Source organism: Anopheles ziemanni, chromosome 2 (assembly GCF_943734765.1).
Source record: "Anopheles ziemanni chromosome 2, idAnoZiCoDA_A2_x.2, whole genome shotgun sequence".
In the NCBI taxonomy this organism is placed as follows: domain Eukaryota; kingdom Metazoa; phylum Arthropoda; class Insecta; order Diptera; family Culicidae; genus Anopheles; species Anopheles ziemanni.
Window position 1 is genome coordinate 79,174,968 of NC_080705.1, and position 20,931 is coordinate 79,195,898.

The window sequence follows — 20,931 nt, forward strand, 5'->3', positions numbered from 1 at the left end:
ACATTCTCACTAATCCGAATCATTCTCACTGATCCGAATCATTAATGAGACAAAATGAATCATCTTAGTGAGTTGAATAAATTCAATCTGACTCAGTTTGCACATCACTAGTGTCCACCGAGATGAATAAATTATAATTCAATGAAATATTTTCTTTCCTGCTGGATCAAAACTAAGCCCCCGCTGAAACTCGTTTGCTATCCGGTTTGCAGCGTAACAGCTTTCCATGTTATCAACTTTGGATGCATCTGAATGGAAAAGTTTAAATTAAAAATAAACCCTACACAAATCCCACTGCGCCGTGCAAATGCAGCGCAATCGAGAATGTTTTGCGTTTGGTTTTTTCCTTTGCGCTGTTTTTGCTGCTCACCTCTCGGTGTTATTTATTTATTTCAACTATCCCAAGTTTCCACTTTATCCATCCCGTGTAAATCACCCAAGTGCCCGCCGGTTGCCGCTAAAGTTATCTCGCCAATAAATCATCCCGGCCACGGGAGCGCTCGAATGAAGTGGCTTTCATCTTTATCATCAGCCGGGATGGAACTTTGGTAGATTTTTTCTTCTCCTTCTCACACCTTCCTCGCTCATCCCCGCTTCACCGTCCTTTCGACGGCGCAGTGCATAAAACTTGCAAAACTTTATCCAACCAATCATGTGGAAAAAGCGGCACGGTTTCGGAGAGCCAGAGAAGGGAAATCCCAAAAAGCGAGGCGCTTCGTTATTCAGCCACGTATGACGGACACGCCGGGTGGGTCCCTAAATGAGTCGACGTGAAGTCGAGGCGGAGGCGGCACGAAGCGGCACTCGTTGCCTTTAGCTCCCCCTTTTTTCCACCCAGGTATTAGTAATCCTGTTCGATGGTAACTTTCTCTTTTGGCTCGCGACTCCGACGGAGAGGCGCTGCACAGGTTGCTTTCGGCTTTATGGTCAGAACAATCTTAACCCATACACTGCGTGATCGGGCGCATTTATCATGCGAATATGGAAAGTTGCTGACCCGTATCGTCGTTCTTTCCTTCTTCTTTTGAGTAAATGGTCCATCGGAAAGTTTTGATTTTGGTTCTTTTTCGTCGTGGCAGTGTTTCTTGGTGTTCACTTTTTCCCCTTTCCACGTGCTTTGTGTGAACGGTTGATCTTTCATGTATATTCCGAAGCGAAAAGTGATAAAGTACCCTCGATTAACCTTGTGTGCTCGTTAAAGTGCGGAATTGTTTCTTTTGATACAGTTGATTATTGTGAAATGCAAAACTTTACAAACCTACGGAAGAAGATACACTTGCAAATGGAGTTTTGAAAAAAAATGTCACAAATACAAACTAAAAACATGGCGAATAAACTTAGTTCTTTCCCCTCTTTTGGTTCTTCTTCTACGAAATGGGCCCTGTTTGTCACCTTGCTCGGCGCTTTCATGCCCCATGGAGCAGGATAATTTATTGGAAAAGTTCCTAATTTCCCTTGGCGCGGGATGATCGGTGTGAGTAGCGGGAGTAGGAAAGTCATCGTATGCTGTCGTATTGCAGGAAGGATTTCCGGGGATGTTTTTCTCTGTTAAAATATTTACAAGGCCTAGGTGGCTTCCCTAGGACGACGAGATAAAGTGAATGACGTTTCAAGTGACGGGATCTGAAAACTATTTCAAAGTTTTTAGCGTGTCGTTTTTTTCGGGGAACGTGGTTAATATTTAAACTGTTTAAAAAATGTCATACTATCTTTTCGAGTATGAAATAACTAAGAAAACCAGTTTTGTTCAATATGAGTTAAAAGGTTTTGATCATTAAGCTATGCGTTGTACTGTAAAACGCTTCTATGACACCAAATATGGTCTGTTGAATTTTAATAAAAATCAACAAAATTAACAAATTTCCGATTGAAAGATAAACTAAAACTAAAAACAAAACAATAAATAAACACTGTCACAAAGGGTGTTTCAAAATATAGAACTAAACTGAATCCCTCAACAAAGAGCAACTTATCTTTCAACGCACCAGGCTGTTCGGTGAAGTGGTTGGAAATCAGTTTGTTCCTCGAACGAGTGCCCTCGAAACACGAGAGCACTAATCGTTGGAATAGGCGTGTTGTGAACGTGTATTTAATATTGAATTCCCAAGTGGGCGTGGGAACGCAAACCCACGAACTGCAAACACTCATCAATTAAGCACTAATTAACTGAATCTACCAACGAACACGATTCGATGAGAGCTACGACTTGACGGTAAAGAGCTTATGAATACTGGAGAGTTTTATTAATAAATTGTAAAACACAACAAACAAGGCACCCTTTAGTATAACATATTTTCCCATACACATTCTTTAAACTCTGCTCGACATCATAACAAATGAACACGAGACATTCTAACCCTTTCGCAGTGTTCTAGCCGCTGGCAACATGGGCAGAAAAAGTTCGGGCACTGGAAAATCTCTCGCACAGTACGGTGGACCACCGTGTCGGAAAAGCGATTAATCAAAAGCTCTTCATCCGCCGTCTACCTGGATGACGCTTGGCAAGTTCCCGGAGTGTAAGTGCAAGCCGTCGTACCAGCAGGAGATTAAATTTGTGCACCCGGTAAAATTAAATTAGATGCTTTAAAGTTTGAAAATAATTAGAAAATACTTCATGCGCTTCCCCCTTCCCGGCGGTGCTTAGGTGCTTTCATTCGCAGGTTCATCGTCGCTGGGAAAAACACCTGCCAGCGTGTTCGTAACGAGTAGAACTAGGAAAAGCGCCATCCGACCCTCTGTCTCCACCGACGGCTGTCCTTTTTTCTCCCGGCCATCGACGGTAGCTTCGAAGCTATAGGGTTCGGGTGATGGTTGCAAGGAAATTATCCCTCGTAATGGTGCTCGCCGGGTCCGTGCTAAGCAAGCCGATCTGAGTCAAACGTACGCTGGCGGCGACCGGGCGAAGCGATAGACGGTCGACTTACATCGACGAAGAAGGACGGCGGTGAATAGTTTCCTCCCGCCCAACAAGTTCCGCTGATAGTTACCATAATTTAGTGCAGCAAATAGATAACGTCACGGTCCAGCATGGATGGCGCTCGAGCGCACAAGAAAACACTGGAAAAAGCTTCAACTAAATCGGGCATTACGCAAGAGGAAGGGTGCTTTTTTCCTCCATTCTTTTACCTCTTTTGTTTTCGTTGCAAACATTTCCCAGAACGCACATATTTAAAGGAATCTACTGGATGGTTTGCACTCGTACGTTAGGAGAAACATTGTTCACGTCCATGCGGCCGTGAAATAGCGTCGCAAAGGCATAATTTAGCTAAAACCCCCATCGTTTTCCAACCTGCCAACCAGGGCAGTGAGTATTTTCGGTCTAATTGATATGCATATCGCTTACGTGCGGCGAATCGCTGTAGCGGAAAATTTTTGCGCTATAACGCTCGCCTATTCACAGTGCATTAAATATGCGGTCGGGAAACGAGATATGCATCATGCACTTGTTGCACCAGTTGATGCAGTCGGCACCGCCATTTTAAGAGTGCATATGGGAAAGCACTTTACCTGAGTACGTTCCCTATTGCATGGACGATCCCGATTGGCAGCGAGTTTTCATGTGTAACACATTTACTAAGCTATGTTTCACTCCACTCTCAGCATGATACGTTCTTTTTCGCGAAATGTAAAAATCAAAATGAAGAGATGAGTACAATCGCAAGCAACATAAATTAATTGTTATGTAGAAGATCATCTCAGTTGATGTACAATGTTCAAACAAGTACAGAGTACAAGTTAACCCTTACAGGACCATAAGCTACTCAGGACTAAAATAGACAATACAACACAATATTTTGGATGTTTAAGGTGTGAAACAAGCAAATATCACCAGAAAAACCTAGCAGTCTGTGTAGATTTTTTTATAATTTCATGGGAAAAATTTTGCCTATGAACCATAAAAGTAAATAAATGACAAGTATAGTTATGATATCGAAATTAATTTTACTTGCTTTCCAATACAATAAACATATTAAAAATTCTAAAAAAAAATGATCTTAGCAATTTCTATAAAAAAATAATAAATTCATCAAGTCCAATAAACTTTCCAAATACTAAGTTGTTGTTGTTGGTTGAACGCACGAATGGTTTGGTTTTGGAGCAATTAATTTTGATAGTTCTTTTTTGTTTATTCGTTCAGAAAGACATTTGCCGCCTTTGACATAACTTTGACTTTGATGTTTCGCTTCAAAAGTATCGTTTTGATAATAGTTGAACAAACAGTAACGGGCTTTGCAGATGGGAAAAATATTTCCCTTGGTCGTGAAAGGGTTAATTGCGCACGAGATAAAATGAAAGAAAAATTTGATGGAAGATAAAACCCTTCAAATAGTAAAGGTGAATCACATCGCCGGCAGAACCAACTACCTAATTGGTGGTTAAAGCACATCACCTAATTCCTAATTCCTTGTAATCCCACGTAAGCTTTCTATTTCCCACTGTTAAAAATGGATACGCAATAATGGAATATTAAATTAAAAAACCTGTTCAAATCATACCATCGAGGTAATCCCAGTAGTAAGGATACCTTTTCCATATTTCTCCTAGCCTCGCTTTGCGTTTGCACATTTTTTTTCCACATCCGAACAAACCCTATCATAAGTCACAGAAGTTAATAAGTCCGCTACGACGATGTGCGTCGGTAAACGCATAATTAAGAAATCCTTTAAGCAAGCATCCGAGCGAAAGGTTAGCATCCTCAAGGCGTGGGATCTGGCGGGTGTAACTCAAACACCCACCACCAGATGGGAGTTTTTTTTTCTGTTTTATTCTACGCCCCCGACAGGATTAATTGCGGTGCAAAGCCCTAAATTCTTCCGCCCCAGGGTTTCGCACGCACGGTTAGGGTTAGGGGAGGTTTGGGCACGTGGGACTTTTCCATTCGGCTCAGCTGCCGACCAACGTGCCCCGCGGGGTGGAAAAGTGAGTGCGGGCCACATCCATTATACCACACCCTCGCATACATCACTCATGCACACTTACAAGCACACCAACGGCGTGTATGCTGTGGAGATGGTGAAAAAGCTTTTGAAGCGAAGCCGTGGTTCCTTGCCGCCCCCGAATCTACACGCCCGAAGCGCCATGACCTTATACCACCGCCGAACCTTCCAAGGGGGAACCCAGAACAATAAAAACTAAAACAAACAGGTAGGTCCATTCCGTTCCGCTTCGTTGGATGTTGCGTTGTGGCGATTGAAAGTGTTTGTTGGAGTCGAAATGGGTTTTCTGGCTTTCCTTGCCGGGAAATGGGGTAGGTAGCGGTCGACGTCGAGCTCATTATCATCAGCGGCACTTTAATGTATGTGCGGAAATAAATAAATATCCAATGAGGCTGGGATGGACACCCCAACCACCTCCCTCCTCCGCAAGGGCACCCGGGAGTGTCGGCGAACAGATAAAGCGCTATAAATTATTGGTGAAATCGTTTGACCGTGATTCGGGGCGATTATTGTTGCTCCAGAGTTGCTCGGGATCGGAGGAGCATGCCTGGAAAGTACGAGAAGAGCTTTGGTACGGTCAATTCCTTCGTGCCAACCGTGTTGGCCAATGCATGGTCGAACGTATTTCGCGCGAACCCTAGCGTAAGGATATCACTTCGCAATCATAAGCGAAACAAACCGAACCGTACCGAAGGAGATGCCAACCGTTTAATGCATTATGTATGAAATGGAAGCACCAGCCGGTCCGGCCAGGGAGACCATCGTAGGTAGGGTTTTTGCGGAACCGAACGTTCCGGAGACTCAGAGGAGCGTAAGAAAACTGCGATAGGCGGAGCGGGAATCGATCGAGGCTGGGAGGGACGATGGAATAGCTACATGGTTCGTTTCCGATTATGCAGCCAGGGTGAGCAAGGGACTCTTTGGAACTCTCCTTGCCGCCGCCTGCAACGCTCGCTGGGCGACTGGCTCGTTGGTATTTTCCATTACAATTAAAGTTTTCCCTCCTTGCCGTCCGGACGGTTTCTTCCGTTCGCATTCCGTGGGGGGAAAACGCTACGGATGGTGTTTGCGAAAAGCGAAAAGTTCCGCCGGGTGTTCGTTGAACCGTGCTAGACAAATTATGCAGCCCTTGCAGCTATCGGCCCGTCTCGAGAATGCGTCACTTTTCACACAACCTCAACCTGCGCCGCACTTCCTACGTTGTCACTTTTGCATAATTCAACACCTGCGACCCGCGGCAATGTGGCGGTACGCGGAAGCGGTATGGTGGCGCAGGCGTTTAGTGGTGCAACTTATGAGCCCACGCTGGCTTGTGGACGTGTGTGTGAGGGCGTCGAGGGTCCCAGCAATGGTGGTTGATTAGTGGCAGCATTGTAAGGTCCTGATCCGGACGCCACGCAGCCACTCTCCTAGTCTCGTTGCTTGAGTGCGTCCGTGCGATAAGCGCTCTTGAGCGTTCATAAGACGCCTGATTGAAAGGAGGGCTCATTGCGGTGATGTGTTACGAGTGCCCTCTTAGGCAAGGCTTCATACAAGCACGGCTAAGTCAAACATTAACCCTTGCATTCAGCACTAACGAGATTAGGAATATTTGGTGATGTAAAAACTCCATTTGGATTATTAAAATGGTTTTTGCCATTTAGTATACTTATAAAGGGTGTCCCAGAAAGTATAAGCACGATTTCTAAATTACGTTTCTGGAAAACGGATGACGCCAAACAGTTGATTCTTCGGGTGTTTGATTGTTTACATTCGAACCTACTAGATAGTGCATCCAAACTATTTTTTCAACCGTTTCTGTTAAAATGCGAGGCATTTCCGTCAAAAAGCGCAAAACCGTTCTGCACAAATGGTGTTCGACTCCTTACATTTCGCTAAGGAAATTGGCGAAATCGGTAGGTGTGAGTATCGGAGCCGTACGAACCGCCATCCAAAAGTTTCGGGAGGAATCCAGCTTCGAGGATACGCTTAAAAGTGGTCAAAAACCTGGTCCTACCGACCAACAGTTGAACCGGGAAAGAGCAAAAGCAATCAAGCAAAAATAGGAAAGTTCCATTCGCGATGTGGCTCAACAAATGGGTACGTTAAAAAGTAACGTCCAATGAGACAAGGCAAAATTGAATTTAAAATCGTACAAAATCCAAAAGAAATCGAAACGGACTGCAAATTAGGCTGCATGCATTAAACATCGGGCCCGGAAACTGTACGACAAACTGCTGTGTGGTCAACCCGCATGCATCAGTTCGACGAAGAGTCGACCAAGACCAGACCAATTGAGATATTTTGGGCGCTAACGAAGGCACACTTGAGAAAACATGTTAAAGCTACGGAAAACATCAACAGTTTTCAAAAAAAGTGTAAAACCGTTCAAAATTGTCGAAAACCGTTTACGACAAGTATGTGCTGAGCCATATCGGAGGCGACAGATCAAAAGTGCGGTCATTAGAATACGATTAAATTTTTAAAATTTTTATCTTTCGCAAATAGTCCAGAACAGAACCCAAACACAATTTATGAAACAAAAATTCAGTTTCTGGAACAGGTTTTATTTTTTACCTAATTTTAAAATCGTGCTTATACTTTCTGGGACACCCTTTAAGTACAGTAAGTTGCCATCACATTGCTTATTAAAATGGGATAAAACTAATTTTAAATGCTTTCATCTTATATCACAAACCTTTAGAGCAGAGGTTGGCATACATTTCCTAAAAAGGGTAAGATGATTGAAATGATACCGAAGGCGCGGGCCGGATATCTTAAATGATGATTTAATGTTTTCAAAGTCATACTTAACCTCTTTGAATGGAGTATCAAGTTTTAAAATGGTAAAGTTGCTTTAAGAAGTGGATTTTACTCCACCAATATAAGAAACTTCATCATTTAATTTATTAAACAAAATGGTTCGTTTCGTTGAGTTTTGACCGTTTTTCACAAATACAGTTTGGTCCGTTGTACCGTACATTAATTTCTTCAATTGTAATTGACATTAATTCTCTGCTCAAATTATTTTAAAGCATTTAGGTTTTGCTGGGTTACTGTCAGTAGTGAAAATAACTCATCTACGAGAATTTTTTAAAGTTGCGAGTCTTATTTGACATGATCATTGCTATTTCGGAAGTAAATTACAAATCCAAAAGACAAAGTATGTTGGATAGTATAGGAGGAATTTACTTGGTAACTTTGATTTTTAGGAAAACACAAAACTTACATTGTGACTGTAAACAAAATTAATAAAAATTGTGTACTTTTTTTTTCATCCATTTTCATCAATAAGTTTTATTAAAAAAAATGTAATCATAAACAAAATAATTCGTTTCGTTGAATTTTGATCACATATACATTTTAATTCTTTGCTCAATTTATATCCAAGTATTTTTTTTTGCTGGCTTACTCTTAGTACTTCAGATTCGAAAATACTTCTGATACGAGAACTTTTCAATGTTGCTAGTCTTATTTTACATTATAATGAGTATAAAAACTGTATTTGTTGATCGCTGCTATTTTGGAAGTAAAATACAAATATAAAAGACAAAGTCTATTGGAAAGTATAGGAAGAATTCACTTGGTAAATTTTGGGAAAAAAACAAAACTGACATCGTGACTACAAACAAAGTCGATGAAAATTGAGATGGGTTTTTGTACGAAGTGCTAAAATTTTCTTACCGACCCCTGCATTAGAGTGTGAGATATGAGTATAAATGTGCTGCTGTATGGCACAAACGCGCTTCAGGCGCACCCTCAGCGAATCTTCAGCACATTGCGGTGTTCATTAGGCAATTACAAAAATGCTCTTCTTGTATTCGTGCCGGGTGTTAAATATCTCTCCGGACCCTTAACGTCCACGACGCTTCCGCGGGGCGGGCGTTCTTTCCGTATTTGTCTTTCCGAGAGCACTTTGCGCGACACGCCTCCAGTGCTCTTAACGACGTTGTACCTGTCATTTTAGCGCCCGACATCGAGGTTTCCGGTCCGTTCGCCGAAGCCGGCCCGGCCCGGAAAAAAAAGATCGTGCCGTCGTGGCTAATGGGGAAGACCGTGCTGAAGGGCCGGTTAATGATCGAAGGGAGCAAAAGCAACCGTAGCCGTTGCCAAACATGGAAAATGGATTGGGTCTGAACCGGTTGAAAAGGTTATTCATACATGCATTCCCGTGCACACCTCGTCCGGTAGGAGGAGGATGTGAGAAGATTGATCCTTGCCTTTGTTCCTTGTGTGTTCCAGAACCGGGACTAACAATTGTTTCTATACAGGAGTAAATTCGAATAGAAAATGCCATCCGTATCCCAAGCGTAATGTTGGATGGAATGAAAAGAATAGTCACGTTTCGTTTGCCGATTTTTGTCGTTGTTCGTCTGATTCTCCTTCACTGCAGCAAAATTTAAGACACAAAGTAGATACATTTGCGGTGAATAAAATCGCGATTATTACGGTAGGTTTCCAGTGAGGAGCTTATAGTTTTTCCTCTTCAATGTGATCTAATTTGAAACAAGCTTTCTGAAAAAGTGTGCTCGAAAGGATTGTGGTTTACACACAGTGCTAAACCAGATTAATTTAAATATCCAGAACTCTTCTAACCGTGTTTCGAAACTGTAATTTTCAAACAGTCCACAACACCCAAAACTACAGAAACCGCGTATGGGATTAATTTTATTCTGATTCTGAGAAAACCCATCCATTCCATTGGTATCCTGCAACCGGTTGCAAGTATTTCCGTTTTCAAGGATTACCAGCCTTTTTTTCCGGTTGGTTTATTTCGTCGGGAAAGTTGCGCACCAATGTATCACGAATGAAAGCGGTGCAAAGGAAAGCAGCTTACTTGGTACTTGAAGCACAATGGAAAGCACCAACCGAGGCGCGTATCAGCTTACAGGCGAGCGTACCGGCGAGTTTTCAGGCTCCCTCAACCCTCTTGCTTGCCCCAACACACCGCACCGGCTCACAGCTTTGTCACGGTCAATGCTGGCCGTCCTACGGGAACGTCGTGTGAATAATTCATTAACTCGTCGCAAACAGTCCATCGCGGGGAAACTATTCAGCGCGATCATTCTGGCCCCCCCTCTAAGCGGAGTCAGCTATCGAGCCTGCGGGTGGCGTGCACGTCACGTCCCTTACCGATACCCGGGCCACTGCGAGAACCGACCTCTCGAGGGGTCGGACCGGTATGATAAATCCACCATCGTTAGTATGCGAGCATGGCCGGTGAACAATGCGTCTCCCTTCGGGCTGACATATTGAGGGTGTCACTGAGATTAACGGCTTCAGCTTCGCGTTCGAGTGCCTCGAGCGAGGAGGTGGGAAAAGCTCCGGACCGGTGTGGGAAGTGGCGGCTAAATAACACATTTTTCTCGACCCATTGAAACATGAGTCATTGGCGTGGAAGGGTCTTTGAAGAAGAACATCGCTATGTATCATTCAGATATTAGGAAAAGGAGCGATCTCATCTTCGTATTATGATTGCGATCATTAAGTATCGCACACTTCTATACTGTAACATAAAAAATGTGTCAGAAGAAAAGTTTCATGAACTGGTCTATGTATATGAATATGTATCACCTCTGCTTGAAAACTGTCTATAACCTAACTTTTTAGTTCTTAGTGACAACCCCTAACAAAAGTTGGTAAAGTTAAATTGGTTTCAATGATGCTTCAACCATCGGAGTGGGAACAGCTTGGTTATAATAGATTAAGACTAACTACAATACATGGAGGGTATGTGCAACACGTTTCCAACCACCGGCGAAGGAGCCGCAGAAAATTCTACGCTGTTATTCCATCCTGAATACGGTAAAACCACAGCCGTAGCGGGTTTCACGTACGTTGTGATCGATATCGATAATTTACGTGACGGTTACGGGGTTCTCATATATTGCGGTCAGGTGGTTTATTTAGTCCCGCAGCAGAATGGAGAAGGCTGGTGGGTAGCGCTGTTTCCAACGCTGTTGGGCTCCTTGTAGAAAGCACCAATTAGCCGCAACCTACACGAAGCAACGAAGAAAAGTTCCTAAACAGTTCTCCTGAAGCTAAAGCGCTACTCAATTCCACGAAAAAGTGTGGTACGTAATTATCGAATACTTATATCCCCTAACTCTCATTCTCTTCAAACTTTGTACTCTTCATCCTGGTAACATGGAATAAATATATAAAACAAACTACTGGCAACGCTAGTAGACCACTGACGTGGTTTGATCAAGTGAATGACAACTTTACAACGTCAGCAAACTAGCCCGGCTCGAAACAGGAACACCCAACTCAATCAGCTTCCCCAATCCACCGAGGGCCATCGAGTCAACCGATTGGTTGGGAAAACTCTTGACCGAACTCGAAATTAATCAGACAACCGAGTGGTCTAAAACTTTGCTACCGCTTTTTAATAGAATTTCACTGGGCGACGTTTAATTTCTGATCAGTATTGTCATTCCGTTTGCCGTGTTCCGCTCTGCTACTATTTCATTTTCTCTTTTCGCTTCTATGCCCGAGTCCGGCCGAGGTGGCTTTGCAGTTGTGTCAGTCTTGTCGTGTCAGGGTATACGCTTTTCCAACAAAGTTTAGATGAGTTTTCCACGAAAGGAAGCCGATTTTTGATGCCGATTGCAAATGTTGTACTGAGAATAGAATTGTGGAAACTGCTTTATAGCTGAGCGAAACTTTTCATCGGGATGGTAAAATGCAACCATAGAAAACCGATTCAACAAAAGAGTAAAAACTTCCTTTTCCGTGATTCTGCTGCTTCGTTTTTCCATAGAAACAGTTGCATTATAGCTTCCTTGAAGGACATTTTTCAGTCGAAAGCTTGGATATAAAATGTATCCAAATTCCATTCGCATCGTGTGCTGTTGGGATATTTGGCACTGGGAGTGTTTGTCGTTCGAGGAAACATGTTTGCTACAATCACCTCCTTTCCTGGAAATAATCTCGAATTTCCCGAGAAAACGCGTGCGGCTAGAAACACATCAACCATGAAACTGAGGCATGATTTCGTTTTACGGCCCAAAGTATGTGACGGATCGGCCCATGCTGATGGAAGCGATCCCCCGAACCGGAGCTAATTGACATTACCGTCGAAAGTTCTGGCCCATGTTTAGCAGAGACGTTGGATGGGGGTCGCATTCTATGGCCGAGGGTCGGAAAACTGGTGCCGTGTTGCTCGGAAATCTTACAACAAAAATGATGCTTCACCCAGCGATGGCCACGGATGCTGCGAAATGTTTGACAGTCGAGCACGGGCCCGGAACCGTAATTACTTGATTAGGTCGTGTTTGCTCGGTGACTAGAGCAGGAAAAATCTACCTCAGCGTCCATCCGGCACGGAGCGTGTGAGCCTTTTGACTTTACAGGACGTGAAGCTTTTCGGTCCCGCAATAAAACCACCCCAAGCCAAACGGTGGTCGCCGTTGGTTCACGTGGCGTCGAGAGTTTGTGTACACAAATGAGCTCGCCCCGGTGTTGGTTTGTTAATGACTCATCCGGTGCAACCTTCCGTTGCAAATTCAAAGAACGAACCCGGCGCAAGTAAAGGAACCTCCCGGTTGCGGTCCGCCGTTTGCCTGGTGTTAGTTTTCACAGCGAAGTCTACCATTCGCCTACGAGTGCGGAACGAAACTCGCAACGGAGCGCTGGCAAGCTGTTAGATGAGTATGTTTCACCGGAAAAGTAACCGACCACTTGAGCTTCCGCACTCGGGGTGGGCCTTATTGACTTGCTACGGGTATCCGGAATGATTGAGGGCCGTTTGGGGTGGGTTGGAAAACCGGTGGAAAACTGTGTTTAGGGATCACTCGATTCGGGAATTTATGGTCCATCGGAGTGCTGCCGCGAGTAACGAGCGTAGAAGTGAGCCGTACCATTTTCAAAATCGTCCGTACCATTGCTGCGTGATGTTTGCTTTCCCGGCAATCATGAGCCATCATTTCAGCTTGACCGGGTAAGAAACGTGACCATGTTGTGCAAACCTCGGATGCTTTGGTTTCTTTGAACTCTTCGTATAAATTACGTATTACAGGGATTTTCAGATGATATCGTAATAGTAGCAGTATTTATTCTAACTGCAGCACATGATATTCCAACAGTATCAGTTGATTTTATAACGCAATCATGTTTATTGTTCGACTCTGTCAGATGAAATTAGAATCGTAGTAGTTGATATTATAAAGTTGGTATGGCAGGTCAAGCGATGTACGTAAATAGCAAGAATAAACGTACATCACACGAATGGGCTTCCAAGGTAGTTCATCATATCAGGTGGTTTCATCTCGCATGAATCGCTTTAATTTCATTAAAAAACGAAAGGAATTTTTAAACAAGTAGTGTTGATTAATTTTCATGTTGAAAGCACGTCTTTTTTTTACTTATTTTGGTGATCAGTGTCGTTCCAATGAAATCGAACAGCTTCATTCGTTATGAACCCACCTGCTATGTAGATCAACCTTGGGCTGTTCTTGGTGCGATATACGTATACACTCGCTAGTTCCGTACTTCGCTCAAGCTGCTGTACCAGGAGGATTACAATATCAACTGCTACGATTCTGATTTCATCTGACAAAGTTGTAATAAACATGATCGCTTTATAAAATCAACTGACGCTATTGGAATATCATGTGCTGCAGTTGAAATAAATACTGCTACTGTTATGATATCATCTGAAAATACCTGTATTTTTTCACGTAGCTTCCCACAATTACTTGGATACATTGACAACATTGATATATTGGCATTAGATTTTAAACATTTCTGTATAGTTACTTAAGTGTCCTCACGTTCAAGAATGTTAATTGCACCGACACTAATTCACCAATTCCGGCAGAATGTGACAAAAATGTATATCGCAAAGCTCGAGCCATTTTCCCAGGCCGACACCTTGGCTGCAAAGATTTACAGCTGGTTGGGAAATTTCACGATAACATGACGAGTATAAGCCATAGCTCCCACGTATGTGGTACGGCATTTTCCCCCCGGGGGGAGGTAGCAACGGACTGGCGCAAACGACTCGCTCGTCCTGTGTGTCGGCGTCGTGCGGTAATATCATTTTCCCCCGAGAACTGCCACACACACATCTCTGGGGGTCCTTTGTTTCGACATTGTGCGCGAAAAGCGTAGCTAGGCGTAGCCAGTGTGTGCTGGGTTCAGGCTGATAAAACCATTATCATACGCCGTACGCCTTTGGGGGGAGGGGGCACCAGCGACATGGGAAATGAGTTTCTGCTGATTAAATTGCACTGTCGCCGAAGAATGGAATTTCAATGTTGATTAATCGTTGATAAACCAATCATAGTTCATCGGCCTGAGTGTGAGTTTAAAGCGAGGGGCGCTATTTGAAGAGAAAAAGAAAAACGCTTTCCAAAACTGCCTCTCCAGTGTGGGGCGTTCATCACACCAGCGTGAGTTTCTCTACGTAATAAATGTGTTCCCAAAAATTTTACCCAGCAATCACCGCCATGATACGCTCGTGCTGGCTCCGGAGGCTGGTGACTGTTGATGATGACAGACAGAGCGCAAAGGGCAGATCGAGCGGTCTTATTTGGAGCCTCGCAAAATGGTTCAACAGGAGGGAAGGCGCGGGAAGTGGTTGGTCGTGTGGTGGAGCTTGCTTTTCCGGCCGCCAGCAGGAAAAACCATGGAGCAGTGACTTTGACACACCGCTTCGTCATCAGAACCCCCAAGCATCACGAGGAGGGAAAGGAAACACGGCTGGTGAGTGGAGGTGCATGTCCATTCCCTTCGTTCGTTCTCTCGTGCTGTGGTTTGCCCTTCGCCATCGTTCCCGCAATCCCGGTTTCACCTCGCCCGTAACCTTGGCAGCGTCCTTTGTAGGTCCGGGATGACTTGTCATTTGTTTCGGATGAGCTACGAACCGGAGGCAGCGTAGCTGAGCTGGCTGATGATTTTATCTTTCATCCAAGTTCGTCGGCTCCGTTCGGCAAGGTCCACTCCTCCCGCCGCCTTCACTTGGGCAACCACCTTTAGCAGGCAGCGGGGGGGAGGCATGATCATGTGTGCGTACCGTAAGGCCATTCATTTTCCAGTGGCTTGTTCCGGCTCATTTTAATAATCTCTTTTTCGACATTTTTCCATTCGTTCCATTCGAGACGGCGGATCGTTTATATACATCCACCGCAGACAGCAGCACACATTCGAAGCGCAAACACACTCACACACACACACACGTACTGGATGGTGCCCCCTTTATCTGTTTTTCTATATGAGCTCTTCGAAATGTGCTTCGCATCTTCATGAAGAATAGAGTCCCCGGCAACAGTGGCCAGACGACGACCCTTGAGCATATTACGTGCACACGTTTTTCAAGCTATCCCAAGCGCTTTTCATACGCTCATCTATTGGCAAGGTAATTGTGCTAAGTTGCTGTTAACCAATGATGTATTCTTCTTCTAATTCTGCTCAAACTGGAGACATCTTTTATGAAGTCCGTTACTTAATTAGCCGATTCTTAGTGAAGCTGCAAGCACATTGCTTTCAGCTCAGCAACAACCACTTATTTGTTTAAACTGTACGAAAGGAACAAAACTGAAGGGACTCAGGAATCTTGCAGTTTGTTACGCCGATGGCTTTAAAGACTTTGAGCTTTGTTGTAGGGAACTCAGTAGAAACGATTTAAAAAATATTTTACGTAGCATTTTTCATTACTTTTTGCTAACCGTAAACGTAGTATTATTTCGTAGCATTTAGCTATACTTTTTAACCGTAAAGTTTAAGCTATACTTCATCCGATTCTTTTGCAAGAAAAAATGTGTAGTTAAATGTGAATTTCAAGTATTTTTAATATACAATCCAAACTTTGTTGAATTTTTATTAAAGTTGCTGTTAAATCGATGGGGGAAAATACGATCAACGTCAGTTTAAGTTATGCAAAATTTCCCTCTTGGCTCCTGCCATAATCAGACGTGCCGTTATATGTATGTGGATTTACAGTTTTAATAAAATATTTGCCGCATTGACAAGCTTTATCCCCTACCGTATGAATCCTCTATAATTATACTTCGATGGATAATCTCGTCCATCGAACGATAATCCCTGTAGTGGAGTTTCGGTACATGCAACAAATACATAGTACATGTGGGCCAAACAAGTATTGCACACTTTTCCCGCTTGCTAGATGCTGGAAAATGTTCCAAAGGTTCGAAAAGTTGAAAAGAAACCTTTTCGTTGAGCCGAAGGCTGCTGAACAGAATAAAATCTACTCGAGGCATCAAAGTTGCTTTAGTTGCTACCGAGTTGCGGTCGATGATAAATTAGCAGCAACATTAATTAAACGAAGCAAAAAATCGAAACTTTTTTGTCGAAACAAACGCTAATGAATTTAATGAAACGGTTGGAATAATAATGACCAAGGGGATGAAATTGTCACGGGAAGTTAATTAGTACATCGCGTGTTGGACTAGAAAAATTGCGTTTCCTTTAACGAGCGAACATGCTCTTCGATTGAGAAAATTAAAGGACAATTTCAGAATACATCAGACAAAACAAATATGGTAGGTTTATGAAACGATTAAGAATAGATTCATTTTAGGTGAAAATACGCGTCAAGTTGAGTAACATAATAATACCTTCCAAAAGCATCTGCAGATACCGGGCTCAAAGCAAAACTGTGTCGCCATTCGTTTGTCGTTCGTATTTTTAGTCTGGAGCGAGGATAATGTGTCGGGCTTTGGGATTAGTAATGGTTTAGTCTCATCTTTGTTTTTTTTGCGAGGTTTTTCACGCTAGCAAACAAAAAGGAACGAAAACCTCAATGCTTCCCTTTCCCGAATGCAACTTAGTCCGCGTGTGACGGAGGTAAAGTTTTTAATTGGACTTTTATGTCGATCGGTCCCCGTGTAGCGCGCCGACCAGAGGGAAAAACCACCACGCTCGAGCGAAGGTAATGCCGGTGTGAGAGAAACAGCAACCGGTAGAAAAAGCGAGGGCTGAACGAAAAAGTCATCTCACTACGGAGATGGGTTTCAGCCTAGCAGAGATTATCGTTGCGTCCTTTAGGAGGGTTTGTGTTTGTGTTATTTTTTTATTTTGGACACGAGCAAAGCCAAAAAGGTGCAGTGTATCCCCAACGTCAACGGTAGGACACGACTCGATTTTGTTTTGCTCCTTCGCTCAGCAAGCGCAGACCTCAGATCCCCAGCCCAGCGGGTGTAACAGTTGTCTATCTCCCGTGGCGCCCAGAGTCAGGCCACACCGGGAGCATTGCTACAACATTACGAATTCATGAGGCACCGTTGAGTCGGATCATTAAGCGGAGGCACTGGGTTTCGGGATTGTAACTGAGTGAAAATCAATTACGGGATGCGCAGGAAAAGCCCGTAGAAAAGGGGCCGGGGCCAGCAGGAGCGTACCGTAATGGTTAACCGATTAAAACGCCCTCTGAATGGGCCACCGAGCGTTCGCTGTGCGGGAAAGCAAGGACAAAGAGAATGACCCGCATAGTACGCGTAATGAGCATAAAATTGTAAGCAACTCAGAGAAAGTGTTCAAATGTACTTCATGCAATGAAGGGAGTGTTTTTAAACTGTTATATGTTTGGAGTTTTGAACGAAAAATGTGATGATTTATTTTATCATTTCACTAGCTGATTAACCCGATTTCATCCGGATAGAAATAAATTCCAGACGAAAGAGTGTTTCATAGATCTTGAATTTTACAATCTTAAATATTTCTTGTTGAAAATTTTATTTTTTTGGATAACTTTTAGTCAACGAAACCATGTTAATATACATTTTGCATTCATTATCTAACTGTGCTTCCAGCTTCACTAAGCTAATGGTTTCACTAAACCATTTAAAATTAATCAATTGTAGCAAGTATGAGAAAATCTATGCTTAAACCTCAGTTGGACCAGGACAACTTATAATCGACGTCCGGCAGATTAAAGAAATGAAAATCCAATCCATGAAGAAAAGTAAATTGTGAGAGTTGCAGAATTTATGTACTACGTTTTTAAGCACGATTTAAGGTTTCATCAATTTCTTTTGCTTGATCGTTTGGAAATAAGGTTTTGCGAAAGTTTACGGGAGAGGTAACAAAGGGTGATCATATCTACAAAATTAAGTTCTACAACAAAATTGACCACCCTTAAGTCTAGTTTGGTGCACACCAGACCAAAAGATTTTGCGTAATACAGTTGTATGTATGTCATCAGAATTAATGTTTTTTGAGTCAAGCCAACATTATTTAGTAGTAGAAAAGGAAAAGAAGGAGAAAACAAAAAGGATTGCATATTGGTACTGAGGCCATCCGTCGTAAGGTAGCATCTTATTTTTTTACATGATTTCTATTGTTCTGGTGATAGAAAGTAGTGATGAGCGGGTCGACCCGAACCTATCGGGTCGGAGCGATCCGTAACCGACCCGGAGCGCTCCGGGTCGACCCGTGGGTGCAACGACTCCGGGTCGACCGGTAGGTGCAGCTGCCCATATGCGAGTTCGACCCGTTGGTTCGGGTCGACCCGTAGGTGCAACGAGTTCGGGTCGGCCCGTAGGTGCAACGACTCCGGGTCGACCAGTAGGTGCAGCTGCCCATATGCGAGTTCGACCCGTTGGTTCGGGTCGACCCGTAGGTGCAACGAGTTCGGGTCGACCCGTAGGTGCAACGACTCCGGGTCGACCAGTAGGTGCAGCTGTCCATATGCGAGTTCGACCCGTTGGTTCGGGTCGACCCGAACTCGTTGAACCTACGGGTCGGAATCGATTCTTCTAGGGACGGACTCGATTCCGGGTCGATCCGTGAAAAGAATCGTAAAGGGGACGGGAAACGAAGCGTAATCGCTAGCGTAATCGTGTTATTCTGCTGGTCCATCTGTCAAAAAGAATTTTGGCTCACCTACCCTATAATCGCATGCGTAATCTTGTCAGTACGTAAACAAACGAATCAATAGTTCATTCATCGTAATTATTTATCAAATTTATATGATTATTTAGCGCAGTTTTTGTATTTTTAACAATAAACAACAAAATAATAGCAGTAGCTTCAAGAAATGTTGCCATTTTTACCAAATTGCAAAACATAAACAAAGCAAAGATGACGCTTGGCCTGAATATCGACGATACACGAGAGACCAGCGATTACGCTTCGTTTACCGTGCCCTTAAGACTCATCACTAATAGAAAGGTACAGGTAGATAGGGGGCATAAGAATGTCGGACATTTCACATTTGAAAAATTGGCTTTCTTATAATTATGTTTGATGTAAATTGATTGGACTGATTTTGTTTGATTGAGAATATTTGTTACGTAGAAGGAGATAGAAGAAGTCTGAGATGAGATTGAGCACTCAAACTGTGACCATTCGATTTAGTGACCCCAAATACTACGAAGATGATACCTATATTGCATTTTAAAAATTGTTGAGGTAGGACGTATAATGGTAGCCCCTATTACCCCTTGCCCTAGAGAGATTAAATTTTATTACATGATGGCTACATTTAAAAAAAAAGTAGTATGTGCACCAAATTTTGTAAAACCCCATTCCATAATTGTGGAGTTATTATTATTTTTTCAACATTTTAAAGAATAGGTGTTCGGAAGGGGGAAGCGAAGGAGGACATTCAAAAGAATAAAAAATTAACGACTGATGCAAAACCTGTTAAGTTTTGTTGTGATGGAAAGTAAGTAAGGATAGAAACTAAACTAATGAGTCTTGAGTTTATATCGTAAGTGATTGTCATTTTAGCAGCTTTATTTACTAATGCGTCTTCTTGATCCAAAACAACGTATTCCATACGTATCTTCTCGCTAAATATCTTACGAAATGTCAATGTGAGTTTTCCACAATAAAGTTTTACCTTGATCGCAGGCAAACTTCCGCGTAGAAGTTGTTGGAAGCAATTTGTTTCCGGAAGTTACCGCTTCACCGGTAGCAAACCTTTAGCCAGCACAAGAAAACCGTGCTAATCCAAGCTTCAACTTTCCACCGATTTTCGGCAGTATACAAGGCAAGGAGGAAGTAAGGTACATACTTGGGATGGAGTCAAGTGGATGCTCTGAGACAGCTCAGGGATCAGATTTAGCCGGATGTACGGTAAATTAACTCGTTCCGCGCGGGTGCATTTTCGCGAATTTTCCACCAACGTGACCCGTTCGCCCAAGCATTCAGGATTCGGAAAATCGGAATTTGTTGTGTACAGTTGTTCATTTTCAATTGTTGCTAGCTGACGGATTGGCCGTCTTGCTTTTGCTTGGGCCCGGTTTTGGCAAGATGCCCCGCAGCCTTTTTCGCTTATTTGCCCCAAGTTTAGCATGAACATAAACCAAACATCGCCAGGCGTCTAGCGAGTCAGGTCTCTAAATGGCTGCCCCTCGTCCGTCCCGTTTGCAAGTCCTCATCTGGACACGAGGACTTGACTTTGAAGGGCGTGCTGGACATGGACGCGCGAGGAATACTGCTTTTATGAACGTACCGAACGGAAGAATGGAGCCGCTCGGGCAGCGAGCCATTGTTTCGACAAGGGAACGTTGTGAGGCGCAACGGACCGGGAACAGCTTTTCTTTGGGGGAAGAAAACCCTAAACGCTGTAAGAAAGCCGGATGAGGCAAAGCAGAACACCCCGAAGTGGGCCAAAGTGAACGGGCTTGAAGCGAAGTTAGGGAAGCAACAAGGATCTCCGCCGGGGTGGAGCTGATCGTACGGAAGGAAAACAATTACGATTGAGCAAAAGTGGCCCAACAGTGTTCTTACTAGCTGCACAAGGCTCAACCCCAGCGGCACGGGGAAAACGGAGCCGGCGAAGACAAAGGAAAGGAAAACATGGGAACGGAGCAAAACGTAGCAAACAACAAGAGGCTGGATGGCGCAGAAATCGGGCTCCCACTAAACGGACGCTAGAAAAGACACCGCCGATGAGCCGCTGGCAACACGCGAAGGCGCATCCTATCCGCTCCGTGGGTTTTTCCCTGGTAATGGTGGAAAGATGTTTTTCTTTGTTTCAATTACCCTGCTCCATCGAGACGAACGGTGGTGGGTTTTGTGCCGCTTGCCGTTCGGCCCTAGAGCT